The sequence below is a fragment of the Prunus mume genome, linkage group LG8, assembly GCF_029339155.1.
Source record: "Prunus mume cultivar Tortuosa linkage group LG8, ASM2933915v1, whole genome shotgun sequence".
Classification (NCBI taxonomy): domain Eukaryota; kingdom Viridiplantae; phylum Streptophyta; class Magnoliopsida; order Rosales; family Rosaceae; genus Prunus; species Prunus mume.
The window spans coordinates 16,467,548-16,486,630 of NC_142705.1; the positions used below are offsets into that span (position 1 = coordinate 16,467,548).

At 36.6% G+C, this 19,083-nt stretch overlaps 1 pseudogene; it reads left to right on the plus strand.

The window, feature by feature from the left end:
- The first annotated feature begins 4,909 nt into the window (after positions 1-4,909).
- On the plus strand, positions 4,910-10,096 carry LOC148914862 (uncharacterized; annotated as a pseudogene).
- The last annotated feature ends 8,987 nt before the right edge of the window (positions 10,097-19,083 follow it).

Genomic DNA, 19,083 nt, shown 5'->3' on the forward strand with positions numbered 1-19,083 from the left:
ATGGATAAGACTATGAATGATTTACACAAGGCTACAAAAGAGCTGAAAACTTAGATGAATGATTTACACGAGGCTACAAAAGTGCTGAAAACTATAAGTTTTTTTATATGTTTTGAAATTTGATGAGGACATCTTTGTCAAACCCATTAGGGTTTATAAACGAAAGAGATGGAAGAAGGAATTATTAATTAGTTTCGTAATTTATTTGTTAGTTCCTAGGTTCAGGGTTTAGGTTAACAATTGTTTATATCACCAAACAAGGCTTTGTTCTCTATTTAACACATAATCAAGAAGAAAAATACTAATGATTTAGTTTGTACTCTTGACGCTTATATATTCACTTCATTTATTGATTAATCAAACAACATCAAATGAATTGTAAGGTTATAAAGTCGAGGTTAAACATCTAGTTACTAGAAATGTATTTCTTTTTATTTCAACTTTTTATTATTTGCTTGTAAATATGAAAAAATTTGAAAAAAGTTTCACAAATAAAGAAAAACAAAAGACTCGTCAACTAAAATTCAAATGAAAGAGGGTCAACCTACCTTGTTTAAAATGCGTTCGAATTTAGGGAAAAAACTTAAGTCGCTTTCGTTTTTCCTCTCCTCCATCGTTTGAGCTGCCCAAAGCTGTAACACCCGAACCCCAACCCCAACCGATGGAGCGCTTTTCCAATCTCTCAAAAATCTTCCCCGCTGGTTTTGGTTTTGTAAGGGAAAGAACTAAACACTATTGGGGCAGGGTAAAGGGTTCGGGGGCAATAACAGGGCAAAATGTTTTCAGTTGTGTTGGTATGGGAGCTGAAGTTTATGAATGGTTCTGCAAGTGGAGACCTTCGAAGCAGCAGAAATTGATGGATAAGACTTTGAATGATTTACATGCGGCTACAAAAGAGTTGAAAACTGAGATGAACGATTTGCACGAGGCAACAAAAGAGATGAAAACGTCAAGTTTTTTTATATGTTTTGAAATTTGATGAGGACATCTTTATCAAACCCATTAGGGTTTATAAACGAAGGAGATGTAAGAGGGAATTATTAATTAGTTTCGTAATTTATTTGTTAGTTCCTAGGTCCAGGGTTTGGGGTTTAGGGTTTAGATTAACAATTGTTTATAGGAAGAGGGTTTAGGGTTTAGGTTAACAATTGTTTATATCACCAAACAAGGCCTTTGTTTTCTATTTAACACATAATCAAGGGGAAAAATACTAACCATTTAGTTTGTACTCTTGACGCTTATACATTGACTTCATTTATTGTTTAATAAAACGACATCAAATAAATTGTAAGGTTATAAAGTCGAGGTTAAACATCTAGTTACTAGAAATGTATTTCTTATTATTTAAACTTTTTATTATTTGCTTGTAAATAAGAAAAAATTTGAAGAAAGTTTCACAAATAAAGAAAAACAAAAGACTCGTCAACTAAAGTTCAAAGGAAAGAGGCTCAACGCACCTTGTTTAAAATGCGTTCGAATTTAGGGAAAAAACCTAAGTCGCTTTTATTTTTCCTCTCCTCAATCGTCTGAGCTGCCCAAAGCCGTAACACCCAAACTCCAACCCCAACCGATGCAGCGCTTTTCCAATCTCTCAAAAATCTTCCCCATTGGTTTTTTTTTTTTTTGTAAGGGAAAGAACCAAATACTATTGGGGTAGGGTAAGGGGTTCGGGGTCAATAACAGGGCAGAATGTTTTCACTTGTGTTGGTATGGAAGCTCAAGTTTATGAATGGTTCGGCAAGTGGAGATCTTCGAAGCAGCATAAATTGATGGATAAGACTATGAATAATTTACACGAGGCTACAAAAGAGCTGAAAACTGTAAGTTTTTTTTATATGTTTTGAAATTTGATGAGGACATCTTTGTCAAACCCATTAGGGTTTATAAACGAAAGAGATGGAAGAGGGAATTATTAATTAGTTTCCTAATTTATTTGTTAGTTCCTAGGTTCAGGGTTAAGGGTTTAGGTTAACAATTGTTTATAGGAAGAGAATTTTGGCTCGTCAAATATGTCCTAGTTGGTTTAGGATTGTTTTAGGAAAATTAGAAGTATACCAATTCTTGTCCTCGAGGGATTAGGAAAGAATTTCAGTTTCCTTATTCATTTTAGGTTTGGATTTCTAGAAGTCGATTAGGATTTGGATAAGTGTAATTTCCTAATCCACTTAGAAATAGGAATTCAATCAGCCTTGGAACATGTAAGCCAACTCTATATCTATAAATAGGGTGCGGCAAAGCTTATTTTAGAGGGGGAAAACAGCCATAGACAGCCAAGAGTTTTGAGATTAGTTCTAGTGCAAAAGTTCTATAATCTCTATTATTAGTCAAATGAGCGATGATTTCTCTACCTAGAGAAATCACAACTGGACGTAGGCAAAAGTTAAGCCAAACCAGTATAATTCTTGTGTGTTTCTAAGTGTTTTAATATTTGCTAGTTTAGTATATTGTCGTTGGTTACATCAAAGAACAAGATCTAGTGTGCGGGTTATTTAACAGTGGATGCCATGCATGCTCCCTCCCAGCCTCCATAGCCGCTTTCTGTATTTTGGTAATTTTATTTTGAGCTTACCTTATTTCCTGTTCTAAATTTCCCATATCTTGTGGTAAAATCCAATATGCTCTAGCTGGGTTATGGTGGTAAAATCCAATATGCTCTAGCAAGGGTGCAGGATTATTTAGAAATTGGAACTCTAGGGCCTTGAGATTGAAATTTCTAAAAGGGTTGTATGCTCCACATTCAGACTTTCTGAAGCTAACTACTTTTGCAGGAACTATGGACAAGACATTACATTTCATTGACATATATGACACACAATAACAATCTAGTATAAATAAATCGTTCTATTGATTTTTCAATCATACATATAATTCTCATCCTTGTATACAATCGATGAGAACTGTGGGTAGTGTTTAAGCATTCAAGGAAACAAAATATCTGGTACATCTTGTTTTATTGCAAAGACACACACACACACACATATATAGAACCTTTCGTTTTAGCAAGTAAAAATATCTACTGTTAATGATTCTTGCAGCTGTTGTAGCAGGCTCCAAAGTAGCTTTCCACTTGAGCCATACATGTCACATAAACAATAACAATGATTAAATTCGAATCAATTTTACGTCTAGCTCAGATCGTATACTTTTGATTATGGGTTCCTGCATCTTTCCATATTGTACATAATTAAGTTTATATCAATCCCATGATATACATTTTCATATTTGTGTAAGGAATCTCAGTGAGGTTCACATGTTTAAAGTCATTATTGTTATATGTTATTTCACAGACGAATACAATCCTTATGTAACTTGCAAGGGTGGGCACAGTGTGGTTTGGTTTCATTTAGGACTCAAACCGTAAACTGAATCATTGTAACATAACAGTTCGGATTAGTTTGGAGCAGGGCTCAAAATAGTAGCATAACCAAACAGTCCATTTAGTGACTAGTTGAGTCAGTCATTACCCTTGCAACTAAGCAAATATTCTATCTTCTTTTACTTATATCAAAGGGAACTCAATTGAACTAGAGTGGAGAAAACTTTTTATCATAGAAGACACAGAAATTTTGAAAGATGTCTAGAGAAAGAAGAGGCCTAGTGAAGCTTACCAGTTGCAAACTGGGTGCTCAAGGACTTTGTACAACCAAATGTACAACTGTAGACACCATCCACTAGAGTTATAATGCAAGGCTCCATACATGTAGTTGTGCATTTTGAGTAGACTCCCGGTACTCTGATGATTCCTTCATGCATCTGTTCACACACCATTCCCGCAGCATAAACTTTCTTATTTATCGGACTCATAGGAGTCTGATCAGGAGATGGTGCAGGAGCTGAAACTGGGAAGTCACTTATTCTGTCATCATTATCATCAGCATCAGCTAGAACACTTGTTGCCAAACATGCTATTAACACTACCAGTATCACCAAACCTCTTGGTACAACCATTCCACCCATTTGCTCCCAACTCAAGTTCTATACATTTTGAAACTTAATGTTGTGTTGTCATTTTGAATAGCCTTATATTTCAGAGCAGTTTAACACATGAAAATGTTCATTTATATGCGCCAAAAGTAATTTGTTTTTAAAAAAGGGGTGCCAAGATATTGCTACCAATAATATTTTAAACAAATATATATTTCTTATCTTGTTCACGTGACTATCCTTTTTCATTTTTATTGCTTGGGATATAAAATTTTATTGATTTCATATCCCTATTGCAGGTGATGGCGAACAAAGACTTCAATGCAAAGACTGCGAACAAAGACTTCAATGCAAAGACTCATTCCTTGAATTGATATAAAAGTTGTCATTTAAGCATATTCAATTGGCAAATTATGCGTGCATGCCGTCATGATTCTTGACGAAATTGTTTCTTGCTAATTAGTTTTGCTTTTTTTCTTTTGGACTGAACCAATTTTAAGTCTGTCACATATGAAGAGACAAATTGGTATGTCAAGGATAGTTGAAAGGAGAACGATCCGAAAGTGCAAATTGCGTTTAAAAAACTGCAATTGTTTTCGTGTCCTCTGAATCTAAACACTTAGGACAGTATGATAAATGGAGGAGGGAAGCTCTTACATCATTCTATGTCTCAAATGTAGAAAAATAAATTTACAGTACTTCAGGAAAGTTCCTACATCCCAATTATATTTCAAAAATTAGGAAGAAGACAAACAGCAAGAGCTAAACATCATCTACAACAATTTATGGCACCTGTTCGGGTAGTCATCTCGATATCCTCTATGATGGTCCGTCTTCATGAGGCAATTCTAGAAGACAAGTGATGAAAATCTGGTCATGAAAGTAGGAATTGAAAGTTTGAATAAAGAAGAATATCTACTCAATTTTCAATGAGGATCTCCCGATTTTGAAAACATAGCTAACCATAAGAGAATTTGCTAGTAATATGCAGCAGACAAACACGATACTCACCTCTGTAAGCAATCTTCCCATGCCTTTCTCACATGATCATACACTGATAAGTACTTTAAAACCGTTTCAAATCCAGACTCCTTGTCGTAGACCCTAAACTCGAAGTTATCAATTGTATAATTTAGAGGACAATGCAATAAGATTGGGCATTAAGGACCATCTAAATACTTTTTCCTTCCATGTCCTTTTCCCTTGAGGATAGACCATATTTGAACCTCAAAATCCCTCGATTGATTTGAAAATCATATACTAACACAATTTTGGTAAGTTCCCCACATGGCATAATAAATGGTATCATCATTTTGAAGTATCATTGTCTGCCTGCCATGGTCAAGTTTTCAGTCTAAAAACAAATTTGACCAATTAACTCTCCTAGGCATGATTCTTGTCTAAAAACCAGTCTTTCCTAGGATCGATCCCCATAACACAAGGTTTGCAATCACCAACAGTCTCTGCAAGAACACAAGCCATCCTTAAAATTTATGTTTCTTCTAAACTTTATGTTTCAAGTGCTGCTCTGTTTGTTGTAGTTTGTACTTTATGATTGAATCCTTGTCCACCATTTAGAACATTGATTTGTGTTAACATATTCCTTTCTTGTCTAAAGAAGAAAAAAAACTGACTGGGAACTGAAACTTTGTAATGTGTTATCGTTAACCTGAATGTTATGATTTCTTTCTTCATTTTTATGGTGAAATTATATTATGGTTATAATAACTTGAACGGTTATTATAACCGTTCCAATTCCAGACATGTCTCGTTGGAGCTGGTCCTGATGGGAAACACACTGCATTAGAAGCGGTTACCATAGTTCTTGATTTACCGCCACCACAGCCTGGGTCAATGTTGGGCCTTACATCTGTGGACAGGGTATCTGCATCTGATCCAAAGTCAGCTTTGGCATTGCAAAGATTAGTACAAGCAGAGTAAGCATCTTTTTAATCAGTAGATGCTTTATTTGTTCCTCTTCCAAGTTATCCATCAAGTAACCTAAATTATTTTATTTATTGCTGAATAAATGTACTCTTAGGTATGGTTTCTTGGAGAGAATGCAAACTATGCTGCTTCTGATTATGCTTGGGAATCTGCAACCCCTCCTGGTACTGCATTGATGATGCTAGATACAGATAAAATGGTTGCTGCTGCCAGCTCTCGTAACCCTACTCTAGCTGGTGCACTGACTAGGCTGCAAAGATGTGTGTTTAGTGGCAGCTGGGAGGTATTAGCTTCCACCTCAGTGTCGGCTATTTATCGTTTCAACACAAGTTTCCAACCTGCCTTTACTAGCATAGGTCTCCCAGTGTTAAGGGTTATAATGATCTATTCAGGGATGATTTCTAAAGCATTGGGACAATGGTAATGGTAGTTAGAACATTGTTATACCTTTCCTGTTGGTGGTTCTAGGACTATGAAGCTCCAATTAACCAATTTTGCATAGAATATTTTTTCTTCCTTATACCATATTTTTGGTTCTTTCACACTTGTTTTTTTGTGCAAACAAATTTGTTGACATGTGAACTCACCCTCAACTGATTTGGGAAAGGGCAATGGCTTTTCGCCCAGCGACTCTAGGAATCTATACACATGAACACACAAATTTGTTAACTGTGAACTCACCCTCTACTTGTTTGTTCCTCTTATATGTTGTTCTTTCCATTGGGTTCTCCAGGTTCGTATTATTGCTGCTCAAGCACTTACAACTATGGCAATAAGGTCTGGTGAACCTTTTAGGCTACAGATCTATGAATTTTTACACATGTTAGCACAGGGGGGAGTGCAGTCTCAGTTTTCTGAGATGCATCTCAGTAATGGGGAAGATCAAGGAGCTAGTGGCACAGGCCTTGGAGTTCTAATAAATCCCATGATAGAGGTTCTTGATGAAATGTATAGAGCACAAGATGATTTGATCAAGTAAGTGATACAAAATTGTCTTGAAATGTGTCATATTTGTTTAAGTTATTCACGTTAGTTTGTTTTGTGGACAGGGAAATACGCAACCATGACAATGCTAAGAAGGAATGAACAGATGAAGAACTTAAGAAACTATATGGAACTCATGAAAGGTTGCTTGATCTTGTTTTGCTGTTCCGTTACGTCCCAAGAGCAAAGTATCTGCATTTGGGGCCAATAAGGTACAGATTCGTTTACACTGCCATAGCCAGGTGTTGTATTTGAGAGAATAAGAGATGTGATTTTTTTGGTGTGTGTAAAAATTGTTATGAAATGTGGAGATGCAATTTCCCAGTTCCTTTTGCAAATGTCTGCCTTTGTTCTTCCCATTTCTCCCATGCCCTTTCTTCTCGTGTCTAACTGACATGCCAAATAACCAAGGCCGAAAATTGCGATGTCGGTGGAAATAATTGGTGGAAATATCAGAAAAAATTAAACTAATTATCAATATTCTTATGAGGTGAATACAGAAGAAAGTTTATTATGATCCTTCTAACCATTTGAAGGATGTCCCGTTTATTATGAGCATGATTCAAGAGTAAGGGGGTAATTTACAACTAATTTCTGCCTACAAATCATATTAATGAAGGATTGACTATGTCAATATCGTTGGTCTAAAATATTATGAGATGATTCATACATACTAGAACTCTATTTCCAGTTGAATGGCAAGTGAGATTTCTTGTTAACATGGGTTTTACCTTTGTTTTTTTCTCTGCATTTCTTATTTAATTCCCCTTCATAATCTTATGACAGTGCAAAACTGATCGACATCTACCACACACGGCACAATATTAGTGCATCAACCGGTCTGAGTGATCCAGCTGTTGCTATTGGAATTTCTGATCTTATTTATGAATCTAAACCAGCAGCTGAAGAGTCTGACATGCTTGATGATGACCTTGTAAATGCTTGGGCAGCAAACCTTGGTGATGATGGACTGCTAGGAAATAATGCACTGGCAATTGATTTAACATTAGAGTTTAACTTTTGGTTTGTTTGTAGAAGTATGAACCTAAAAACAGAACACTATCACCTTGAAATTATTTTTAAATACATTTAGTCCTGACTGATATTCAGACATTTATCAACATCTTACCCTCTTATCTTATGTTTCTATACAAAAGCTGAATTTGAAAATTAACAGTAATTATATAATTCCGATTGACAGATCTATAAACATATTACTTTAAGTTCTTTCCCATGTTGTATCTTATAATCTAACTTTTAGGAGTTTGAGTGAGAGAATTTGTAGAATTTTCTGAATTTATGTTTTTTATTGTACTCGGAGTCTTATGACTTTGGGCTATTCAGGGATCTGGGCCATTTCTTGCAAGTCCTTTTTTGTTTGATTGCTAGACAATCAGGCTTTATCACCTTTTCTAGATAGTCCTTTTTTGTCTATACACACATGCTGAATTTGACAATTAACAGTATTTGTAATTCAGATTTGAGAGATTATAAGTTTCTACCCTTGTTTATCATATAATCCGAAGTTTATGTTTTCTGGTCGTTGCACTCATCTTTAAACCAATAATTCAGCTAGACTTGTGATGCAGGATGCGTAGGACCTAAATGTATTAGTTTCCTAATGCATTTGTAGTTTCCTAGAAACTCTAGTTTTCCAAATTCTAGTAGGATTTCTACTTTTCCAGATTTCTAGTTTTAAGTTTCCTATTTTATTCAGGTTAGGATTTCTGTTTAAGCAATGGATTTTTATCCTATTATTTCTAGGTTTAGTTTGCAATAAATACCTCCATGTAGCTCTTTAAAATTCAGATTTGGATTTTGAGTAAACCTTCTCTTAAACTATGTACATTTCTGTCCTTCTCGGTTCTCTGATTTCGTTCCTTTCTTTCGTCCCCTCGATTTATATTTTCGTCTCCTCGACTTCTGATATTCTTACCTATTCTATCGTTTAAGTGTTTAATCGAATACCTACTGGCTGTACTGCATCAACTTGTTTCTGAACATGTCTTGTAACTACCCGACAACTAAGTGAATGATCCTTTATTTTCTTTAAATCTGTAAATGAGAAGGCATCTATCATTAAATAACCACAACTTATAGTATATTACTGAACTGTTTCAACCTAAATATATGAAGTTCTTAAATAAATTTTGTAATGTAGGAGCTTTTGGTACGTCAATAATGGAAAGAATAATATGCGTACGAATTCTTGAAATATCTTGTTTGTGCATAAAGAAATCTAACAGTTGGAGGGGATTTTGGTGTCCATTTTTGACACAAAATACCTTTCTGAATAACGAATGACCTAACTTACACAACTCACTACTTTGCTGTGACTTATATGCATTTTTAGGGTTTTGAGGTGATCTGCTAGGTCAAAAACGTGTTTAAAGTTTTGAAAATATGAAAACCAAATCAAAACATGCTTTTCCAGATTCTTGATATTTTCATAAACATGTTTAAACCATCTTCAAAAAATTAAACATAACCAAAATAACTGAGCATGACATAAACAAATATGAAACCATGGTAGACATGGTTGAACAACGATTACAGATATGTGTGAACAACCAGGCTCTGATACCAACTGTTAGATTTCTTTATGCACAAACAAGATCTTTCACACAAATTGTAACACGTATAAAGACATGAAGACATACGTGGAGCCATCTTCCTTGAGTACACAGCTTCAATTCATCAATTCGTAACAGCAATAATCCTAGCAAAGACAGGAATGACTCAAGACTTCTGCTTTCTCTCAAAATCTGTTTCAGCTCTCTCTTTATGATGAGAATAGGTTTAGAGCTGTTTTGTTGGTGGTACCGACAGAATTTGCCGGTATCTCGATTATCCCGCCGATTGGGCTTTCGGTGGTTTGGCTTCGGGATTTGGTCATGCTCGCTCATTAAGACGGCCTCATATGTCGTGTTCGGCAGGTGAAGACTTTCTGAGCACGGTCGTGATTCGCAGCGGCGCCGTGGTCGTTGCATCCGTATTTCCCACGCCTTCTTTGAGTTACCCTGCCGATGATCACGATCATCCTTCGCTTTGGCCCGCCGATGAGTCGTCGATCCGCCGGATAGCTCTTTGTTGCCGATTCCTCCCGCCGAGCCGAAGGCCCGGGCTTGAGTTGAAGTATTCGCCTTGGCGTGGACCGCCGCCGCTTCATCGACTTGTCATAAGTGCGCGCGGTTGCTACCGTGTACTAGGTCCCGAAAGTGAGAGGACCAAGGCCACTTGAAAGCGTCGTAGGCTGCCCTATCGTCCGCCTCCGGCACCTCGAGTACTCATGATCAAGCGTGCGGCATATTCCCATAGAGGTTCATCTTCTCTCGCCAACCTTGCAGTGTCGTCGGCAGAGTATAGACGGTCCGTCTCGATCATGAAATGATTTAGAAAATCTACTTTAGCTCGCCGAACGAGTCTACCGTTCTCGGTTCAAGACGGTATAACCAATTTAGAGCGGCTCGTAAGGGAAGATGGGAATAGCAGGCATTGTCCTCATCGCCGAGGCCTTTGCATCCTACCGCCGATTGGAAGGAGTGAAGGTGTGTTAAGGGTCTTCCACGCTGTAAACGGTATTCGCAACGACTGTATTTCTATCCATTCGGACTTCTTGATGCGCTTAAAGGGTCCGGTCGAAGTTTCTAGTCGCCCCGACCGAGTTCGATCGTCCTCCAACTTCGGATTCTCCGGAAGAGCAGACGGATTGCCGGGCCTCGGCTTGGGATCTCCTCGAAATATAGTCTTCGGAGGTTCTCCTGCTCGATTCTCTTGCCTTCAAAACTCCGTGGAGTTTCTGAATGGTAGTATGACTCGGTGCCCTTGGAGGGGCGACTCGCCGCCGATTCGCCTCGACCCCAAACCTCGGACTTTTCTAAGGGGCGATTTGTCTCAAGGACCCTCATTCGTGAGTCCCGCAAGTGTGCGTTGATCCTGGCCGGGACCTCGCCGCTCGGCATCCATGTCGTTGAGTGATGGCGACAGGCGAGACTTTCTTTGGTATATGGGGCTGGTTCCTAGGGCTGGGACTACCAATGTTTGGAAGGCGCAGGCTTTGCCTTTGCCCCCTTTTTCCCTTTCTTCTACCGACCGAGGGTCCGCAGACTTTGGGAAGGTTCTGTAGATTGATATTCTGCGTTTCTGTTGATTAAGCACCGTTGAGTTTCGTCTAGTTTGGATGTGAGGAGGTTGTTATGTTCTTGGAGCTTGGCCATTTCCTTCCGAAGGGAAATCATTTGAGCCAAGAGCTCCGCTTCCACCATAGTCCGAATTACCGGAGGGTTACCGAAGGGAGTACTAGGTGAAGCGCGGGCTTGCCCCGCTTGGCATTCCAGTGTAGTCCGTCCTCGGGTAAGAACGATGGTCCCAAGTGGTTCCTATGTGTTTTTAGGAATTGTAGGTTGATTATTATCACTTCCCACAGATGGCGCCAAACTGTTGACGCAGAAAAATGGTTTTGCACTTTCCCGCGCAACTTAGAGATATTTGGGCCTTCGGTATTTTCTGGGCCTTGGTAGGGTGTTCGATCTGCAAAATAGCGAACGCTCGGTAAGACCTAAGGCACCGGTGTGGTACCAGCCGAAGGCTCTCCGATGCTTAAGTAAGTACGGATTTAGTAAGTTTGAACTACAAATCGATAGGCGGTATGCCGTGAGTTCTGATTGATTACCTCCAAGCTAGGATAGTTGCCCTCTTTTATAGGCCTTGGGAGGTGTGCAATTTGTTTAGAGTTTCGATGTGGGACTCTGGACATCAATCGTGGGACTGCCACGTGTCCCTGGGGGTGAGGTTGCCCAAATGGTGCGATCAGTAGGCATGATACCGAAGCTATGTGCCGAAGGCTCCCATAGCTCTAGTTTGGTCAACGTGTCCGATGTTCATTGGCTGTTCATTTTGGTATAAACAGGGTCTAAATGTGAGGCATATATGGAACCCTAGATACGAAGGAAGAAATGTATCCATGGACTTTTGATTATGGAATTTGGTTGAAGTTGTATAATGTTATAATATGTGCAAAAATGTGCTTTCAGTTTTTCAAGAACAAAATATATATATATATATATATATGAAAGAAAGAAACGCCCTGTGTTAGATCTTAAAAGAGCTAAGATCAAAGCATTTTCTTTACCTGTACTAACTCATTGCCTGAGTGATGCCCGAATATTACTGGGGATTATAGATTTTTACTTGGCATACACTGTCATCTGCTATATAGGATTAAATTGTTTGATGAATTAATTACTTGCAACAGGAGAGGTCAGACACATTTAACCAGAAAAGTTGGTGGCAATGAATAGAAAATAAAAACTGAAAATTAAACAATTTGTAACTCCTATAATAAATAAAAGAAACAGCCAAAATTAAAACAGAAAATAAAACGTTTTAAAATTTAAAATCCTTTTAAATAATAACAATCCCCCACAAAGGGTTTTAAAATTTTAAAATAGTAAAATATAAAGAAAATATACATGTGGGCAACATAATACTATGCAATAGGTGTAGGTGCCTTCCGGGCTTGAATCTTCACTTAGTGATGATAGTTTCCATTTGAGGAACCTGAGTGTACACAGTATTGAACTCGGCACCTTTGACCAAACTTCAACATATCCCACACATAGTATTGGTTGAAGCTTGGAAGCAGGGTAGCGCTATTTATGACCATGCGCTAATCTTGATTCTCATGAGAGTTGCCAGAGAATAGCCCAATTCTCACAATCGCGGCCTCACGACGTCTCTCACTTAGGTAAGTTCTCCAAGAGTACATGTGACCTGCAACCTGCAGGAGATTGCCCGCCTCGAAACTCATTCAGGGATAACTCCCTTCCTAACGTCACATTATATAGCACTGATGTCATAGGGATGAGTATGAGGACATCTCTAGGATGCCTCCACATGATATAAACAGTGCTCAATCACTACAAAAAAAAGTAGTCATTTGCGACCAATTTTTTCCGAGGGACTCCAAATATCGTCGGAACAAACACTATTTCCGACAACAAAGTACCATTCGTCGGAAATACATCAATGAGGTGTTCACCATTTCCGACACCCAAATTGCCCTCGGAAAAGAGTTCTTTTGCCGTCAGAAATAACTATTTTTTAGCGGGAAAATTGGCGCTACATTTATTTACGACCAAAGGCATCCTCGTCGGTAATAGTTGTGCTTTCTTCCGACGGAATGTTCACGTTGTCAGAAACCATAACCATTTCCAAGGGAGCTTCGACGGGAATTAGAGGTCGTCAGAACTGATTATTTATTTTCGAGAGCAATCAGTAGCTCTCGCAAAAGGATATCTATTTGAGAGGGCATCTAGTGGTTGTCTGAAAAGACTATCTAATACCCAATTTATACTTTTCCACCATTCCAATGTTTTTTTTTTCTCTTAATATTATTACTATTATGATCATCTAATGTTATATGTGTTTACTTTCTTTGTGTTGACAGTAAAAAGGGGTTTCAAACTTGACAAATTTTCACCATTTGGAAAAAAAATCAATACCACACTAGCCAATGATTAATTGGTGTAATGTGTGGTTACTTTAAATTTATGTTCTTTTTTATATACTAATCACTATGTTAAACTTAAACGAAGTTTAAATGTCCTATTTCAATAAATTATAAATTCATCATTTGCTTATAGTTCAATGCAATGTTTTAGTTATACATGTACACTATATATATCAATAGTGTTTTTTTTTTATTATCATACAAATAAATTTAGACACATATTTTATGTTGTGAAATTGTGAATATGAATCATGACATTTCTAAAATAAAGTAATGCATGGTCATAACATTTTTTTTTTCAATCACTTGTTTCTTTATTTCAATTAAGGCATGTATTATGTCTTTGATTCCTCATAATATTTTTTTTTCATCCAAAAGAATATTTATATGTTTTCAATTCAGGATCATAACTGTTTGTATGTAGGTGTGCTTGAATAAGGCATGTATTTTGTCTTTGATTCCTCATTTTTATATGTTTTGTATGGATTGTTTCTACCCATTGAACTTCCTTCATGGGATCGCCAATCACAGAAGTTGGGTTACCTCCCTAGGTGACTCCCTTATGGGCTTAAGCTCATCCCCTTCAAAAGACCTTTAGTCAATTGGTCAGCAATGTTGTTCTCCGACTTCACATACTCCAAAGACACAATGTTCTTACTTAATAGGCTCTTCACATATTTATATCTCACATGTATGTACCTGTTCATTTTCTTATTTGTATGAGATTGTTTCACCAAGTCTATTGTAGCCTTGCAGTCACAATGAATAGATAAAGCAAGCAATGGTTTCTCCACCAGAGGCATATCCATTAATAAACTCTCAATCCATTCAGCCTCAATGCAAGTAGTATCCAAAGCTATGAGTTCAGACTCCATAGTACTTCTAGAAATAATTGTTTGCTTCTTTGAACCCCATGAAATTGCAGCTCCACCCAATAAGAAAATGTAACCACTAGTAGACTTCACTTCCTCATTATTTGTTATCCAATTTGCATCACTATATCCTTCAACTACATTTGAAAATCCTTTATAGCATAGTGAATAATGCATTGTTCCTCTTAGGTACTCGAAAACTCTTTCCAAAGCATTCCAATGTTTCTTGCTTGGGTTATGTGTATACCTACTTAATCTTTCAATGGTATAAGCAATATCTTATTTGCAATGTACAACAAAGAACCTATCATCTAGGAGTACTTCAGTTAAGAAAACTTTTCACTTTGATTTTTCTTTAAATGAACATTGGGATCATAAGATGTTGGTGTGGGCTTACACTCAAAGTAATTGAACTTCTTCAACATCTTCTCAATAGTACTAGATTGATTTAGAGAGATTCGTTGTGTTGTCTTCTCAATTTTCATTCCTAAGATTACATGTGCTTCTCCCATATCTTTCATGTCAAAATTCCTAGATAAGTATGACTTCACATCATTCACAATCTCTAAATTCATCCAAAGATCAAAATGTCATCAACATATAGGCACAAGATTACGTGTTCTCCATTATTCTCTTTATAGTAAACGCATTTATCATGACCATTAAACTTAAAATCATAATCTAGAATCACCTTGTCAAATTTCTCATGCCATTGCTTAGGAGATTGCTTCAGGCCATATAAAGATTTAACCAACTTGCACACCTTGTGTTCTTGGCCCTTAACTATGAATCCTTCTGGTTGCTCCATATAGATCTCTTCATCTAAGTCTCCATTTAAAAATACCGTCTTCACATCCATTTGATGAATCACTAAATTATGCACATATGCTAAAGCTATCAAAGTCCTTATGGTGGTAATCCTAGAAACAGGTGAGTAAGTATCAAAATAACATATCCCTTTCTTTTGTGTAAAATCCTTAGCTACCAATCTTGCTTTATATTTATCAATACTTCCATCATATTGCAACTTTTTCCTAAGCACCCACTTGCACCCTATCGATTTATTTCCTGCGGGCAAATCCATTAACATCCAAGTATTATTTTGAATTATAGATTGAAATTCATCATTTATAGCCTCTTTCCAGAATGGTGCATCCACAGACATAACGGCTTCCTTATAAGTTGTGGGATTTCCTTCTACTAGAAAGGTATAGAAATCATCTCCAAAGTTCTTCTCAACTCTTGCTCTTTTGCTTCTTCTAAGTTCTTGAGATTCTAAATTTTCGATTGTAGTTGAGCTAGAAGGCTTCTCACTTATTTGTACTTCCTTAGAAATTCTTATCTTATACGGGAAAATATTGTCAAAGAATGTAGCATCTCTGGCTTCCATAACTGTATTGTTTGCAACCTCCTTTACTTCAGAGTTAATCACCAAGAATCTATTGGCACTACTATTTTTTGCATAACCGAGGAAAACTGCGTCTATAGTCTTAGGACCTATTTTCTTTCTCTTTGGATCGAGTATGAGTACCTTAGCTAAACACCCCCGCACTTTTAGGATTCTATGGTTAGGTGATCTTCCTTTCCATAACTCATAAGGAGTTTTCTCATTATCCTTTAATGTTATCCTATTAAGTATGAAACAAGCAATTAACATTGATTCCCCCCACACTACTAAGAAGCATAGAATTTACCATATCCATCAGGGTTCTATTTTTCCTTTCAACCACTCCATTAGATTGGGGTGAATATGGTGGAGTAACTTCATGTATAATTCCATGTTCTTCACAAATCACTCCAAGCTCTTTTGAGGTATACTCTCCACCTCTGTCAGATCTAAATCTTTTAATCTTTTTCTCCAATTGGTTTTCTACCTCACTTTTATAAATCTTGAGTTACACCTCATCTTTTGTCTTAATAAGATAAATATGGCAATACCTAGAGAAGTCATCAATAAATGTCACAAAGTACTTGTTTCCACCTCTAGTAGGAGACCTATTTGAATCACACACGTCACTATGTATGAGCTCTAAGATTTGGGTGATTCTCTCTACAGGTTTGAAAGAATTCCCAGTTTGTTTGGCTTGAACACACACTTCACATTTATGCTCAAGGTCTACGTTAGACTTAGGGATTAGCTCAAGATCCATTAACGTTTTGATTTTGCTCAAACTTACATGTCCTAACCTTCCATGCCATACATTACAAGACTCAATGTTAAAAACTTGAGGAGAAATTTTATTAACTTCAAAAACTACATTTATTTTGAACAATCCATCACAAACATATCATTTTCCAATAAAGACATTGTTTCTAGTAATAACAATTCTATTCGACTCCATTACAATATTGTATCCTTGTTTTACTAAGGACGATCCACTGAAAAGGTTTCTCCTTACTTTAGGAACATGTCGCACATCCTTGAGAGTTAGAGTCTTCCCAGATGTCATCTTCAATTCCACCTCTCCTATTCCACGTACTTGTGCGACGGTGTCATTTCCTAGGGTTACACTTCCTCCACTAGAGTTATGGTAATTTTTTAAAAATCGTTTGTTAAAACACACATGTACGTTTGCCCCAGAATCTAACCACCAATCACTATTACTTAAATATGCGATATTAACTAGAGGCTTAAAACTATACCTTAGATTGGGTTCATCTTGATCAATCCACCAACACATTCACTTGGGCTTTAGGACTCCTTTGTCCTTTGTTCCACTTAGGCTTGGCTTGTAGGTCTCGGTCTTCTTGTAATGACCATCTTTGGCCCAATGATTTGTTCTTCCACAAACGAAGCATGGTTGATCCCTATTGCCATTGGAATTGTTATGGGGTCTATTGTGTTGGTGATTTTGGTTTTGGTTGAATTGATTATGGTTGGGTTGGCTATTTCTGTTTGTCCTCTTGAAAGATTTCCTTCTGGATTGGAAACGATTCCTATTGGTTGAACTTTTGACTAGGTTCACGTTTGTCTTTTCTTCCTTAGGCTTCTTACTTGATCTATGTTTCTCTTCAATCCTAAGGGAGTTTAAAACTTGGGTTAAGGTTAAATCTCCTTATTTGTGCCTAAGGGTTTTTGCAAAGTTTGACCAACTTGGGGGTAATTTATCTATGAGACAAGAGACTTTAAACTCTTCACTAAACTTAGTGCCCTTAAGTTCTATTTTCCTAAAAAATCTTGGTACTTATGAATTTGTTCACTTACAGTTTTATTCTCAACCATCATATAGTTATTAAAGTTTGAGATTGTAAAACGATCTATCCCCGCATCTTCTATCCCATATTCAGCTTCTAATTCATCCCACAAAGTTTTTGCATTTTTTGTATCTTGATAAACATCATATAGATCATCAGAGAGAGCACTAAGGATTCTATTATGGCAATGATATTATAATTCTTCTTTTGTCATCTTCTCCTTAGTTTTAGAAGTGGTTTTAGTAGTTTTATCAGGTGTTGTTTGATCTTCTAGGGCAGAAACTAACCCTAAAACAGTTAACCAATATTTAAGTTGTCTTTGCCACCTCTTAAAATTTGTCCCATTAAATTTACCTGGTTTAACACTATTGGTTTCTATACTATCCATCTCAATTCCAATGAACAATAATGAAGCAACAAAATCTGAAATTTAAATGTAATAGAAATTAAGATTGAATAATAATCAAACAATTGGTAGGCAAACAATAACTTAAAGAAAAAAAAACGTTTATGACAGAATATCTAACTTTAATTTTGTCTTAAAACAACGGTTACAAAATCTGATGTACTTAATTGACTTTTAAAACTAATTTTATTAAGATTCTGAAATTTGTTTGAAGTTGGTAAACAAAACGTGTGAGCAATCAAAACACAAGCAAAACTGAAAACGAGTAACTAAAACTTTCCAACAGTGGTACTTAAGGTTTTGAATAATAACTTTAATAAGTTTTTTAAAAACAAAAATGCAGACCAAATAGTAGGGGTGGCATTTTAGACCCAAAAATTGCAAAAACCAACCAACAATTTACCGCAATGGAACCGCAATCGCGGTAAACCGAACCACATTTGGGGTATGAAGAACCGAACCGCATTTGCGGTTGCGGTTACTGTATTTGATTTTCAAAACTTGCGGTTACCGCAAACCGTGACTGTATTTTGTTTTTATTTAAAAAATTGCATTTTGTAGATAGCATTGGTGCTCAAACAACACAACGAGGTCCTTCAAATCCACTCACCACCCCCAACACTTGAGTTTGTAACTTTAATTTGTAACATTGGTGCATTGCATTTTCCTTTTAGTTTGTAACTTTAATTAACTTTGAATTGGATTTTTCCTTTGAATTGTAACTTTAATTCATTTTGCATTGCATTTTCCTTTTGGTTTGTAACTTTAAAGGATTTGGAATTAGAATGCTTGAGAAGTTGAGGTTGTAAATTCTTGAGAAGTTTAACTTTAATTGGAATGCTTGGAATTGTAACTTTAATTTTCTTTAGGTTATGAATGCTTGAGAAATTGAGGAAGTTGTGAATTTATTTATTTAGGTTGTGAATTTATATTTTTGGGTTAAAGTATACTTGAAATCAAAAGGCTTCAAAAGAAGCATTAAAATTAGGCCTAAAATGTGGAAGATTGGATTTTTATGACACAAAAAGAACTTGCGGTTTTAAATCGCTAATTCACGGTAACATTGCTTTTTGCAGTTTCAAAATCACCATACCGCAAATAGTCGGTCGGTTTGCGGTTTGGGCAAAAATTCGTGGTTACCGAATCGCAACCACCCCTACCAAATAGGTTAGAGGTTTAATATTGGTAAAAAGGTTTTCTTTAAAGTTGGACTTTAAAGCCTTGACTATGAAAACGTGTTGTTG